The sequence below is a fragment of the Haemaphysalis longicornis genome, unplaced genomic scaffold (assembly GCF_048455015.1).
Source record: "Haemaphysalis longicornis isolate Haplotype H1 unplaced genomic scaffold, Haemaphysalis longicornis Haplotype H1 scaffold_6, whole genome shotgun sequence".
NCBI classification, from domain to species: Eukaryota; Metazoa; Arthropoda; class Arachnida; order Ixodida; family Ixodidae; genus Haemaphysalis; species Haemaphysalis longicornis.
The window spans coordinates 96,827,441-96,843,252 of NW_027526407.1; the positions used below are offsets into that span (position 1 = coordinate 96,827,441).

Sequence of the window (15,812 nt, forward strand, 5' to 3'; positions counted from 1 at the left end):
TGTGTATGCTTTGAGGGAAACCGATGACGTGGCCACAGCAAGAATCATAGGCGCTAGTAGCTCTGACCCTTAGGAATCTAACGATGTGTTGTCCAACTTATCTGTGAGGTTCTTCCCAACACTGACTCTCCACGTCCACGTGGAGAGAACATGTGGTTTACCTCAAGCCTCACTACGCCAGATGACGGACTTTAAAAGCAAAGCTTTCTATTTCTACCAGCCAATGGTTCTTTCCTGGCGTGCGTTACAAGAAACTCCCAATGCGCCTTTGGAGGCGGGGGGTGATTTTCACTCATGGAGCACGCTGCAGATTGCGCGGCGATTGGGTGCTATTACCCAGCGTTCCCCGTGCTCATCCCGGCGGGCGCATCGGCCGGACCCTTCCGAGCTTTGGCGATGGTGGTGTGCCTGCTATGGCGCAGCTTCGCGTCTATTGCACGCCTACTTCGCACGGGTTGATTAACGTGTTCGATAGCAGTTCCTGGATATACCGGACCTGCCCGAATTAAGTGGTCGTACGGCAAAGATACGTTAAGGATTGGTTGGCAGGGCGGGAAAACAAAATGTCGAGACCACTTACAGACATCGTATAAGTAAGCGCCAAATGAACAAAGACGAACGAAGTGGACGGGACACGGCGGACGAAAGAAAGAAATGGGGGAGGAGCACAAGCAAATGCAAAAAAGTGGAGTATGACAGTTGAAACGGCAGCGTTACAAAGGCACTTTTGCAAAGCAAAATCAAATGATGGAATAAGAATTGAAGTTGTTTCTTTTTCAGTGTTACTTCTAAGCTGTGCTAACGCATTTGTCTATCAAAGAAACTGTCTGGTAGTTAACTTCAATAAAGCTTCCTAGTCCTATCTGGTAGGCCTTCATGATTTCTCTTCTTAGCAGATCCTGATGTTGGGCTACCATGCTGGGTTTATCCAAATGTGGCCTACACGGACAATCTATGCAGAATATGACCAGATGTTCATTAATCGTCTTATCTACATTGTTCTTATGCTCTTTAGGCGGATCATTTAAGCAAAATGACCCGACTTTTCGACGTACTGCATGCCACACGATAAAGGAATGGAATATACTGTGCTCTCTGAACAAATAACGAACGACTCGCGATGCTGCGTTTCGCACTTATTTTTCTTTTTTTCTTTTCCATTGACCCTGTTCATAAGTTTCGACAATTTGTTGAGAGTAGCGAATACAACGTTGACGTTGAATATGAAGGAGGTTGTAAACTCTTTCAGGTTTCTAGCAGTACGGTTTTCACTGGACTACTTAGCAGTTGTGTCAAGAAAGGCACTTACTAAAGATTTAAAGGATGTGTTGTTACCTATGCCACTGTACCGATCAGTGTATAGATCTGTTCCTGGCCAGGACGTGTTATCTTGTGTTCAAAAGATGGCTGCCCCAGCAGCCGTGAAAACATTTTTCGTTGAACTACACACCGGTTCATTTCCCATTAAGACGTGGATGCAGGAGAAAGGCTTGTTTGTCGTTGATCCTACAACGTGCACTTTCTCAAACAAGCCAGAAACTGTTGAGCACGTCTGCGAGGAGTGCTGGGACGTTATCTTTTTCTGGGATGTGTTTCAAAGAACCTTATTGATATACCTGCCCGTTTCACCCCAAGGCATACGATTTCTTTGCGTAGCTAGTGACAACAGTGTGCCGTATGACCTCATCATGGCTATAGAATTGCATGCCATTTGGAGGTCGAGGATGGCGGTGAGCCACGCTGACCCTCACGCCCTCACTGTGAGCAAATACTTTGCACATAGAATTAGTTTGCTCTATGAAGTGCACAAGTTGTAGACTCCCGATATGGAATGGCTACCTGTACTGGAACAATTGTGTACGTTTGATGTTTAAGTTTTTCCGTCAGCTGAATTTCGGTCCGACGGTTTTTATTCTATCCGTGACGTGTATTGTGTGCGAAAAAAGGTAATAAAGAAAAAAAGTTAACGTTGATGTGTTTTCCTATTCTCTTGAGATTGTGCGAAATGCCTTGTAGATGCCACACGACAGCACCCTTCAACTTTTCTCTTTTATGCCCGGGTTCTACGCCCGGGTTTTTTCTAAGATGTTTAAGCATTTTATCGGCGACCGACAACAGAAGAAATGAAGGGTACCCGGCTAACTTTAGACGTATTGTCTGTTTTTCGAAACTATCGTCCAGGGCATGGGAGCAGGATTTTATCTGCGCATTGGTAAAACAATGCCTAGTGATCACGCCTTTATTCAGCTTCGAGTGCGCCGACTAAAAAGGAAGAATGGGTTTGTGGATACGCGGATCATACTTCCAATCGACGTGATTGGGCGAGAACGAGAGCCTGAGGTCAAGGATTTTTATGGACCACTCACTTGCAGTTTCATGTGTCAAAACAACAAGGGCAAGGCACTGTCAAAAATGTGACAGAACACTGGTTATAGTGGACGTGAAAGCACTACGCCCACAGTGTAGGACCAAAAAAACGTCGTCGATATATCTGCATACCTGAACGACAGCCGACCGCTCAAAACGAGGAACAAAGAGCCTGTCCAGTGAACCTAGGTGCAAGTCGCTCAGGAGGGGAGCTAAGCACAACCCTATGCAAATGCCGTTTTTCTGAATGTAAGCTCTGTCCGCAGAATTCAACGTACGCGTAATGGGAGGGACTCCCTCGCGCTGGTTCAGGTGAAGCCAAGCTTTCGAGAAGCAAAAACAAACAAAAAAAAACAAAAAAGGCAGCATCTCTACTCCGTGGATAATGGCGAGTGTGCGGAGTACGGGGACTGGAAATGACATTCAAGTTGCGCCCCGAGTGACAGCCGATTTGCGCTACGACCGTTACTCGATTTTGGTTGCTTTGCATCCGCTAGCCGTGCTTTCGTATTCGTGGAAGCTCGTTGTCTTCGTAGAAATTGAGCACTAGCGTAAGGCTTCTTACGTTCGTTTCCGTCCATGGCGGGAAGAGGGTGTGTAATTTCAGGAACCCGCTATATACGCGGCGCACCACGGCGCGATCTCGTGCTTACGCGCAGCGCAATCTAGCGTAGTTCAAAGCAGTAACTGTGTATTACCACTTAATCACAACCGACTACACCGGTGTTTTTGCGCGTTTTTCGGTTGCTAGGTTATGTTTGTATCTGTTTTCGAGTGTTTTGGAATGTTCTTGTACAATGCTAGATAGTTTCCGCACTCATTTTCGCTTGATGGTGGAGTGCGCACGGATGGACGCGGACGGACATTGGGAGGTCCTAATGTACTCCGCACCGTTACAGGCGAGGGAGTAAGCTCTTTGACTTTCCGCCACTAACTCACGGTCGTAGCCCGTGGGTAAGACGACTGTCACTAACTCTGCCTGGCCTACCAGACACTGGCTCGAATCCTGCCGGTGCCTGTGTGATTTTTTGCGATTGTTCATGCTATGCGCAGGGACGCGGACAGATATTGTCAGGTCCTAAGCTGCTCCACACCTAAAACGGCCGTCTCTTACGATGTCAGATTGAATTAATTAGGAGGGTTTGCTAAGCTCCATCCGATCGGCTTTTGCTTGCGAAAAAACAAATAAGGACACGGAAAGTGGGAATACCTGGGTGATCACCTCTGCTAACGATGCCGGGGTTGCTGCTGACAGAGCTTTTTAAATTTTAATCTCGATGGGAAACTTGCACTGAAACCGCATGTAACCCTGGCAATTTATGGAATTCTAGTTGGTCGCTTAGCTTCATAATTTGCTTGGCTTGTAGCGTTCTAGCTAGTCTGAAAATACCTAAAGTACAGAAAAATTGACGATACCATTGTTTATTTACATAGATAAAAATTAAAACAGTCATAGCAGTGAAATAAAACGCATTTGCCTCTGTCTTCTTTTTGATTTTGTAACTGGAGATTTAAGTGAATATTATCGTCTTTGATTGTCAGCGACTTTACGGATCAAGTCAGCTTGTGCAAAATAATTTTAACTTTTAACGAAGTGACATGGTAATCGTTTTATTCATCTCTTAAAAAACAAATTTTCAGCAGACTTTTCCAATACCTATGCGTGTGGACAACAAAAGCTGAACGACCCTTTCTGATGAACTGCGTTGGTGAGGTTCACCAAAGTGCAAAAAATTATCGTATGTATAGAACATTTAGGAAATGTTGTGGTAAGGTATTCTTTTAAAAGAGTAACAAAATAAATAAAGTATGCCTCCTTAGGGTATTGCACAATTTAAATGTATTTTGTGAGAGCTAGCTCGTGCCGGCATAATTTCAGGCTAGCGCAGACAGTAATGTCCACCTAAGCGTCCAGAGAAAAAAGCAAACAGAAAACAGAATCACATGCGTCTTATTTTTATACCACGAAGGGTTTTTATTCTCGGTCTATATAAAGAAACAATTTTATCCTCAATTTATCTCTATTTTACGTATTTTCACATTTATATTAACTTACAAGCAAAGCCATATTAACGATGCGAGCGGAAAACTGTACCGTCCCATTAACTCCCACGGCGACAAGGGTGACATGCAGCGATCTGCACTCATGCCGCCACCAATTTACCCTCTAGTATATATATATATATATATATATATATATATATATATATATATATATATATATATATATATATATATATATATATATATATATATATATATTTATATATATATATATATACAGCAACAAAGTTTTCCTGGAAGCCGGGAGAATATACACAAAAATGGTTTCGACCACGGTAAAAAAAGAGAACAGATTTAATAACGTTTCGGCCGAGGGACCGGCCTTCGTCAGATACAGTGATGGCATTGTCGTACAGCTTATATATGTTTCAAAACTACAAATCGGCTACAGCAGTCGAATGAGGAAAGGGAAGAAAAGGAAAGAGGCACACACGAGATACAGGCGCTTGTCTAAAGCATTACATAGACGCTATGGTGGCCAGAATTATCAATAAAGGTTTTCTGCACGATGTGTGTGTTTATACAAAAGCAAGGCTATCTTTACAGGGTTGTCTCTATAAACACCAAGAACAGAGCAACGACCCTTAACAGCGATAACATGAACAATTGCCTATGAATATTCAGTACAACAGCAGAACTCAGTGTTATAACATTACTGCGTGTTCAGGCAGCTTAATTTCCCCGGACTTTCGTTTAAACCAGATACTAAGGTGTTAAATTTGTAAATTAGGAATGACTCGCGCACTTCTCTATCATGGTGGGTACGAAAACCAGACTGAAGGATGGTGGCTTTGATATGATCAAAGGAATGGCCTGTAACGTTCACGTGTTTGGATAGCGGAAGATGCGGAAGGGAGGTTACATGTGCCCTGTGGTTATTGAAACGCAGTCTAAACGATAGCGCCGTTTGACCAATGTATCGCAGGTTGCAAAGAGAACATTCTAACATATAGATTACGTTTTCACTGTCACAGCAGAGATGGCTATTTATTTTTAGGCAGTACTTCGAGGCTGAACTGGTAACCGATCGGGTAGTAGTCATGTGTGCGCAAACCTTGCAACGGGGCTTGTTGCAAGGATGGCACCCAGATGGAGCCACACGTGTGGTTTTTGATGAAGTTAGAATATCACGAAGGTTTCTAGCTCTGCGGTATACTACTCGTGGCGGGTCGGGAAAAATTTCTTGCAGCCGATCACTCTGCTTGAGAATATTGTAGTGTTTACTTAAAATGTTCCTAATGTTAGGCATTGACGCGTTGTACGTAACCACGAGGTTAGTTTTTTCGGGGGATGAAGGCCGGGCTTGAATATCGAGGAGGTCGTTGCGGTCAAGAGCATCGGCGCGCCTAAATGCATCGTCAAGAATTTCGGCAGGGTACTTTTGTTTAGTGAGGGCGTCGCGAAGTTGTAGGCAGTTGGACTCGAAGTCAGATTGCTTAGAACAAACTCTTTTGAAACGGATGGCTTGACTATACGGGATACTAGTTTTGCAATGCTTAGGGTGGCTACTGTCAAAATGGAGGTACTGTTGCCTGTCGGTTGGCTTGCGGTTAATTTTAGTCCCGATTTCACCGTTATCTACAGTCAAAGTAACGTCAAGAAAATTGATGGTTGACTGGGAAAAAGAATGGGAAAATGAAATAGAAGGGTGAGCCTGATTAAAACCATTAATGAAAGACAAAAGAGCGGCCTCGCCGTGTGTCCAAATTAAGAAGATGTCGTCAATGAAGCGCCTCAGTTTCTGTCCGCCTGTGGCTGGACAGAAACTGAGTCCGCGTGACAGCACACTTATCTCCTCGTCTGACAACACAGTTGATGACAAATTTACGATACAGCTAGGCGCGGTTGAAGACACTTCAGGTGTTACGTTTAACGGTTCTCTTGAGGAAATTCCAGAAATGCAGGGCTGTGGTACACCATCACGTAAAAGTTTCTTATGCTTCGTCGCTTGAATTTCGCGTATCTTTTTCTGCTCGTAAGCCGCTAGAAGCGTTTTTTCGTCAATACTTAAGTTGTGAAAAGAAAGAAGTTGCGTTTCCTTGTTGCGCAACGACTTAAGGGAAAACTCGTGATGCTTGATGATGATGCGCATAAGATCTAGAGAAGCGTTTTTTAACACACTATTCCATTGGGACAGATTATAACTTGACATATTGTCTACAACTGGTTTGATTGATAATTTCAGACCTTTGGGCACCATAGAAGCCTGTAAGTAAGTGCGTAGAGTTAAGATATGCTGGTTGCAACAAATACGCTTTTCAACGGCTTTCCTAATTTTGAAATAACCACTAGAAAGCATGCCATCTTCTGCAGTACAATTAGTCACGGAGTCTAGTCACTTTGAATCGTTTGATTTTTACACTTCAAAATTTCTCTTACGCAAGTCGTAATGGGGAACTCCAGGTCCGGTATGAAGCGGGGATGAAGATCTCGGGGTTTTGCGGCGGGCGCCCAAACATGGTCCATGAGGGTAGGAAGGCAATGAAGAGGGGTGCTGATTCATCGCCGCCACTGTAGTCATCGTCGTCGTCGATGTCGCCGTCATCGTTGTCTCTGTAGCCGCAGGCATCGTTGCTGCCAACGTCGTCGTCGTCGTCGCCGTCGCCGTCGCCGCCGTGGTCGTCGTCGCCGCCGCCGCCGTCGTCGCCTCCGCCGTCGTCGTCACCGTCGCCGCCTCCGCCGTCGCCACCGTCGCCGCCCCCGCCGTCGCCACCGTCGTCGTCGCCGCCGTCGCCACCGTCGTCGTCGCCGCCACCGTCGTCGTCGCCGTTCTCGAAGACTGGACCAACGCCGCCGCCCGCGCCATCGCCGCCGCCGGAGACCGCACCGCCGCCGCCGCCGGAGCCCGGACCACCGCCGCCGACGTCGTCGCCGCCCGCGCCGCCGCCCCCGCCGCCGGAATCGCCGCCGCCGACGCCGTCGCCGCCGCCGTGGTCGCCGCCAGCGCCGTCGCCCCCGTCGCTGGAATCACCGCCGGCGCCGCCGCCGCCGTCTGAGACGTGACCGCCAAGTCAAACAAATGGTCGGGAGCGTGGTCACTCCAGGACATCATGAATTGTCGCTGACCCTTGGTACGAGTAGCTCCTTAAAGTGGCTCGCGAGCAAAGCTGTGCCCTCAAAACTGAGATGAAGACCGTCCGCGGCAAGTACGCGGATGGGAGGAACGGACTCGAAGCCATGATCCAAAAAGTAGCAAAGCCAGGAGCGTCTGCAAAAATTCCGCACGAGGCCGTTGAAATGGTAAGCCTTTTGGTTGAAAGCTTGGATAAATTGCTGGTTGTGGTTGCCGCGACGCCGGTCTCCAGCTCTGGGCAGAATGAGGCTAATGTAGATCCTCTTGATTCCAGGACGTTCTTGCGCGACACGTTGGAGAAGCGTCCGGTAACTGTCGAATGCCGACAGTGCAGAAGTAGATGGCAGGTCATCCGTACCGATGTGGACACATTTCTTAACTGATATCACTTCTGTTGAGGTCCCCGAAGGCGCCCTTTTGGTTACCTTAGACGTGGCGTCTCTGTATACTAACATACCGCATACCGACGGCATCCGATCTGTACTACTAGCATACGAGATATCAGATATCAATAAGACCTTGGACAGCCAAACTTTAGCTACTCTTTTGCGCCTGATATTAGAGCTAAACAATTTTGAATTCAATGGACTCCATTACGTTCAGGTTAGTGGTACATCAATGGGCACCGCCATTGGTCCTAACTGCGCTAATATCTTCATGGGCTTGCTTGAGAACGAATTTCTAGCCGGTTGTGCTCTTAAACCTCTGTACTATAAACGCTTCATTGACGACATCTTCTTAATTTGGACACACGGCGAGGCCGCTCTTTTGTCTTTCATTAATGATTTTAATCAGGCTCACCCTTCTATTTCATTTTCCCATTCTTTTTCCCAGTCAACCATCAATTTTCTTGACGTTACTTTGACTGTAGATAACGGTGAAATCGGGACTAAAATTTACCGCAAGCCAACCGACAGGCAACAGTACCTCCATTTTGACAGTAGCCACCCTAAGCATTGCAAAACTAGTATCCCGTATAGTCAAGCCATCCGTTTCAAAAGAGTTTGTTCTAAGCAATCTGACTTCGAGTCCAACTGCCTACAACTTCGCGACGCCCTCACTAAACAAAAGTACCCTGCCGAAATTCTTGACGATGCATTTAGGCGCGCCGATGCTCTTGACCGCAATGACCTCCTCGATATTCAAGCCCGGCCTTCACCCCCCGAAAAAACTAACCTCGTGGTTACGTACAACGCGTCAATGCCTAACATTAGGAACATTTTAAGTAAACACTACAATATTCTCAAGCAGAGTGATCGGCTGCAAGAAATTTTTCCCAAACCGCCACGAGTAGTATACCGCAGAGCTAGAAACCTTCGTGATATTCTAACTTCATCAAAAACCACACGTGTGGCTCCATCTGGGTGCCATCCTTGCAACAAGCCCCGTTGCAAGGTTTGCGCACACATGACTACTACCCGATCGGTTACCAGTTCAGCCTCGAAGTACTGCCTAAAAATAAATAGCGATCTTTGCTGTGACAGTGAAAACGTAATCTATATGTTAGAATGTTCTCTTTGCAACCTGCAATACATTGGTCAAACGGCGCTATCGTTTAGACTGAGTTTCAATAACCACAGGGCACATGTAACCTCCCTTCCGCATCTTCCGCTATCCAAACACGTGAACGTTACAGGCCATTCCTTTGATCATATCAAAGCCACCATCCTTCAGTCTGGTTTTCGTACCCACCATGATAAAGAAGTGCGCGAGTCATTCCTAATTTACAAATTTAGCACCTTAGTATCTGGTGTAAACGAAAGTCCGGGGAAATTAAGCTGCCTGAACACGCAGTAATGTTATAACACTGAGTTCTGCTGTTGAACTGAATATTCATAGGCAATTGTTCATGTCATCGCTGTTAAGGGTCGTTGCTCTGTTCTTGGTGTTTATAGAGACAACCCTGTAAAGATAGCCTTGCTTTTGTATAAGCACACACATCGTGCAGAAAACCTTTATTGATAATTCTGGGCACCATAGCGTCTATGTAATGCTTTAGACAAGCGCCTGTATCTCGTGTGTGCCTCTTTCCTTTTCTTCCCTTTCCTCATTCGACTGCTGTAGCTGATTTGTAGTTTTGAAACATATGTAAGCTGTACGACAATGCCATCACTGTATCTGACGAAGGCCGGTCCCTCGGCCGAAACGTTATTAAATCTGTTCTCTTTTTTTACCGTGGTCGAAACCATTTATATATATATATATATATATATATATATATATATATATATATATATATATATATATATATATATATATATATATATATATATATATATGTATATATTTTGATGTATATATAGCAAATAAGAGTAGGAAATGAGGGGCTCGTTGAAAATAAGATAGAAATATGAATTCACAGTCAAGAATACCCCGGAAAGCAAAGAGGAGGATGTAGTAGCTCAAGATAAAGAATTTGGAAACTAAGAAAGTCGAGAAAAAATGCCCGCCAGGTGGGATGCGAACCGTTTTTCTGGAGGTCATGGGTTCGGATGCCACCTGGCGGGCATTTTTTCTCCACTTTATTATTTACCAAATTTTTATCTTGAGCTACTACATCCTCCCCTTTGCTTTCCGAGGTCTTGTTGACTGCCAGTTCTTATTTCTGTCTTATATATATATATATATATATATATATATATATATATATATATATATATATATATATATATATATATATATATATATATATATATATATATATATATATATATATATATATATATATATATATATATATATATATATATATATATATATATATATATATATATATATATATATATATATATATATATATATATATATATATAGCGATGAATAAGTTTCGGGATTCGGTTTCAAAAATACACGAGAGGGTAGACACACCTAGACACACGTATCATCGTTTTCATACGTGTGTCTACCCTCTCGTGTATATATATATATAAGGATGAAGGACGTTTCTGGACCACGGCTTCAAATCAGGTTGTTTGCATCGGCGGGCAATTTGTAATATGTAATATTTTTTTCTTCCCCATCACCATAATATCAGTCTTGTGGGCGAGATCCGCAGTATTGTGGGGCATTCTTAAATTATTTACGCAGCCGTTTCCTTTTTGTATTTTGTTACTTTATTTGTTCCACGTTTATTCGCAGTCGGCTTAAACAACAGCGTTGGATGTCATCAAGCTCACAACACCGAATGTTATTTTGCTATTACATTCTTATTAACTTGAGGATAGTCCGTTATTTGTAGCCAACTACTTGTGACGTAGGTTATCATTTCTTTTTCAACTTGCTATATCACAGCACTATGTTGATTTCTGTTTAAGGGAAAAAAGACTGCTCATCCCCACCGGACCACGGCACGTGCAAGGCGCTATTCTACAATTGGTATTACGGCCGAGGTACTGGCCTTTGCTTCCCGTATATCTACGGAGGATGTGGACGTAGCAAGAACAACTTCGACAGCTGCTATCGTTGCATGAAAACTTGCCACAGTAAGTGAAATGATTCTAAACTTCCATGACTCAAAGTATGGGATAAGCGGGACGATATTTTATGGTTTTACAGTAGGAAATACACTGACAAATTTATGACCATGCACGCACCGAGCAAAATGATGACAGAGGGAGAAAGGGCAAACATTTTTTTTATTAGCGTAAGTGCTGATGTCAGGGCTCTTGCCCGGTTGAGGGCATCTATATTCCGGGATGCTCGGGCTGCGACTTTCCTTCCAAGCCTTCTTTACGAAGACGTGCGAAGGTCGAAAGTCCGGAGCAGATAGACGAGCCATCCACTGCTCGTTAGAGACGGAGGGGATAGGAGTAGGTTTGAAGCTTGTTGGCACTCCCATACCTGGTGGTACAGGGTACCGGGCGTGAGACAAGAATTGGAAAGGGGTGGATACTAAGTGGGGCGAATAGCATGGAGAAGTGTGCTGCGCGGATTGAAATTTGTCTGTTATCGCCGATGAGTGGGGGCTTCTCAGCTATTGCCTACAATTATGCTCTTTGCTCACGTAAGCTTCCGCATGAAGCAATTTGTGAGCAGCAACCTATAGGGGGCGAAAGAAAAACGTTTTTCAGGCAGCAATAAAGAAAAGAAAAGGAAAGGAAACGGGATGGCACCTTCCCATTCCAGCGAGCCTCGGTCTACAGCTGATTCTCGGGCCCGATTGAACAGGAATTCCTGTTCTTTTATACGTTGCTGTTCCGTACTATCCCCTTCGTAGGAACAGCGGCGTGTAAAGGAAAAATTTAGACAGGTAAACTTGAAGCCTGCCGTGGGCATTCGACCTAAGAAGATACTTCCACGGGAATACAACAAAAGAGCCGAAGGAAATAAACGAGATTAGCGCTGACCCGTTTTCTTTGTTTTCTGATTCTTATGTGTTTGTTAAGTTGTCCTGTTTGGCCACCTTGTCATTGAGAGCCCGCCCAGGCTGCGTTCCCATCAAAGCATCGTCTTCCTCAGATGTTGCGCCTTCGCCGTTATAGGCACTATACTCTCCGTCACCTTCCTCGCCAACATTTCCAGCTTCATTCTGCTCGCCTGCAAATGAATTTTCTTCACTTAACAGTGCACTGACGTAAAATACTTTAGACAAAGTTGTCCCTCTCAATAATTTATTATACGGCGAAGCAAAAAGCTGGTTTCAGTTTTTTTGCGAACACTACACCCCACACTCCTAGGTTCTAAAAACCGTCCCGAAAATATAATAACTCGTTTGGAGAATCCAGAAAGGAGCGTATATTTCCAGATTTTTTAGAAAAGGAAACACGAGACAGAGACACAAATTTTTCGCGACTCGAATCCCAGCTGTGATGTGGTTATGTGTCTTTAGAGAAGGAGTAATACCATGTTCCTGCGCACCTACCATGGAGGCAAGCTTGGCAGATAGGTGACCGGTAAAAAGCGCAAAGGCTCACGGGTGCGTCATCTGCTCACGCCACTTCCTGTTCGCGATCTTCCCTTCCTTCCCGTATGCCGGTGGCTTTAAAGCACATGTTTGCGGCTTGTTTATTCGTCACAGGGTGCTTACCTGTCAGGTGAACCCGTAGTATGGTAAATCGTAGTTATTGATGAAATTCCCGATGCATGAGCATTTTTTCTTGATGAAAACAGATGAACAACAAGCACAAACACGCGTGAAAGTAGACGGCGTACGGGAGGCCAGCAGAGCTCCAGAACCGGAAGTGGCGGCACACCGTGGGAGAAAACCATGTACCCATGAGCCTTTGTGCTTTTTACCCATCACCTATTTTCGAGGGTACGCAGGGTGCGGCGATGTGGGCCTCCACCCGGGACCACATGGCGACCCGTACGTTGCCGGGGTGGGGTACCGGCCCAGCTTGACGACGAATATAAAATATCTGGAAAGAAAGAGTTTAAGGCAAGAAATAAGGGAGATGAGAGGGCCCGTACACTTAGCCACTGTTTATGTTCATTATCCCAATTACCGCCGCATGCATGAAATGGCGGGTGGACGGAGTACTTGTCCATGTAATGGTAAAATAAATCACAAATAAGGAACAACGTCTGCGCCTATCTGAAGTATGTAGTGTGAGTGCAGAATAATTTCGAAGGGGAGAGGAGCAGCCTTCTCGCAGCAAGGAGGTCACTGATACGTTCGCAGAACTGTTTTTGGTGTATCGCTCAATTCTCTCCTTAATTTTATTCTTCGGGCCACGACTGAGGGCTGGCCGGAGCATACGCACTGCGTGCCAAACCGTTAGCGGGTTCATTACGCTTTCTGCCTGGGTGCCGAGGAAATCATTCGAGAAAAACGGCTTCTTAGGGTAAGCTCGCATGAAGGAGCTGGGTCGTGCGTCGAAAGGTGTGGGATTAATGTTGGTGGTGAAGCGTCGTGGTTCTCCCTGGCTGTGGTCACTGCAATACTGATCGATCAGAATGGTTGCTGTCATGGCTTGAGAGTGACACGATGTTTTTTAATGGCACTGGAGAGGTCAGCCCTGTAAAGGCGTCTTGCTTGCTGAACTAGTAGTATGAGGATTAATAAAATTGATTCGGTGATGATGATGACTATGATGACGATGATGCGCTTATTAACGAAGCCTTATTTGAGTCTCTTATTAGGCCTTCTTCTTCGCAAGAAGGTCAGTAGAGCTTTTGTTGCCCGGGATGGTTGAGTCTGCCGCAGCGGCCTGGAGGCATGTGTGATGTCATCCATCAGCTTCGTGGGGGCGACCAGAAGCTGTCGTCATGTTATGTTCCCCGAAACGGGCGCCAGTGGAAGGGATGCCATCAGTAGCTTCCGGTAGAGCTTGAGTGAGAAATGCTCTCAGTTCTTCGTCCAGGATCGGGCTCTTGTGTCTAGTTCTAGGTAGTAAGTTAATTGTCGTTACACTTTCCAAGAGTGATGGCGGAAAGGGGATACGTGTTAGGTGGGTGGTGGGCAATGGTGTAGCAACAAATAATTTTTGGGGTGTTATACGCCGCCGAAAAAGAGCATAGAGAAGAAGATCCTGAGTCCCAACCAAATTTGCCATTATTTGCTTCAATAAACCGAAACATTTACCGAATAAACCGAATACTTTTGTTTTTACATTACAGTATATGAATTCGGTCTAAAAGTTGCATCGGCAAAAAAAGGCTAAAGGAAGAGGCAGAGACCAATGCGGCGCGCAGAAAATTTTGGGGGTGGTCTGACACCGACACAAACCCCCTGGCTACGCCCCTGTTGGTGGCGTACCCGAGAGTGACAAAAATTAACGGCCTTTCAGGAAAGTTATCAGGAAGAGGTTGGGACGTAAGGTGGGCCTCACTTTTTTGCGGGGAATGCAGTTTCTGAATACCGTTTTTATTTGGTTAGCTGGTGCCTTGGTATGCGAAAATTACGTAAACGTAGGCGAAAATGACAAGTGAGTACACTTACTTCGTGGAATTTGTGTACTTTGAGCACTTGGTGAAGTTGGATCATGCGGAGGAACAGTCCATGACTTTGACTTATTTGTGCTAGGAGAGCGTTGACCCTTACTGGGCTTTTAACGTCTTGTTGGGGAATGAAACCCAGGACTTTGCTTTGGCTACAGCAAGAGATGGGCCAAATGTTTACTCAAAGAGTATGGAGGTTTCTGTAATGATTGCCTTTTATGATGCTGTTTTCAGAATACCACATATTCTTTTTTTGCAGAAATAAGTAAAATGCTGTTTTTTACATTTTGCTTTACAGGAGGCGGCCACCGCGCACACGAATATTGCAAGACTATTAAGAGCTACTTGCCACGTGGCTCGGGGTGGCAGACCTGATTTCCCTTCGGAGCCTTTGTAATTAGTCTTCAAATTCAACATTATGTGAAATGCCCTTAAACGAAGAAACGTAAAATTCAATAAAGCGAATGTGAAAAAGGCCATTACGAGATATCCAGTACAAGCTGTGCGCACTGCATAAGTGGGCATCTTTTCATGCAATGCTCCATTCATCGTGTAGTGTCAAATTGTATGCACCAAGCAATGCATAAAAGCGATTTGACATATGTAAACACAAATTCCACAGTTTGAGGAGCCTGGAGTAGACTAAAAAAGCTCATTCACAGCTCACTCACATTATTTTTGTGGTCGTAACTACTCATATCGCGGAATTTTGTCCGTCGAAGCTGTTTTAGTTTTAGTGGGTTGCACACAGTATCAAAATGTTAAAAAACAGCTACGCCATTACGGGTGCAGTGGGATAGCGTTACCACGGGCCTTTCGGATCGCATGAACAATTGTAAAGCTTTGGGCAAGAAATCCCTTTTTGGGGGCAAAAACACGATCATGAGCCTCCCGCATTCACCATCTCGGAGAAAAACAAACATCTCTGCGTGTTCGCACCTCCGATGCCTCGCGGTCACCACCAAAATCTTCCACCATGAGAACCATGACGCATTCTTTGAAAGTTGACAATAACCAAGGCATTTTTTTTCGTCCACCTAAAGGGCGCTCAGAAGGTTGCGATTTCACAACCACAATTGCTAAAGCACGCGCTCACGACATTATCTAAAATGTTACACTTCTGCGCAAGGAGGGGCCACAGAACACGCAAGAAAGTTGTTTCATTTGTTCTTGTTAATCTCTGCTTGCTCACGCCATTGAAGAGTGCCGTTTATGCAGCTCTTTGCGTGTGATGAAGCGATTATGACGTAAGCACCAGTGGGGCCCTACGGCGCCTCTGTTAGTGGGATATACAAAATGCTGCAGCCAATCATCATTTCAGGCTAAGAGGGAAGCCCCTCGTGGGTCGTGTTGCTTCGGTTGGTTGCCAGTCGATTGCCACCATCTCTGTGACCGAATTGCGGCCGGGTATCCTTGTTGGGACAGATGT

At 45.1% G+C, this 15,812-nt stretch overlaps 1 long non-coding RNA gene across 1 annotated transcript in view; it reads left to right on the plus strand.

The window, feature by feature from the left end:
• The window catches only part of LOC144141786 (uncharacterized), a 60,827-nt gene extending 45,971 nt beyond the window's left edge, over positions 1 to 14,856 (plus strand). The window contains exons 3-4 of the long non-coding RNA XR_013316701.1: positions 10,819 to 10,986; positions 14,682 to 14,856. This is a non-coding gene — a long non-coding RNA (uncharacterized LOC144141786). The remainder of the gene's footprint in view (positions 1 to 10,818; positions 10,987 to 14,681) is intronic.
• Positions 14,857 to 15,812: the final 956 nt, after the last annotated feature.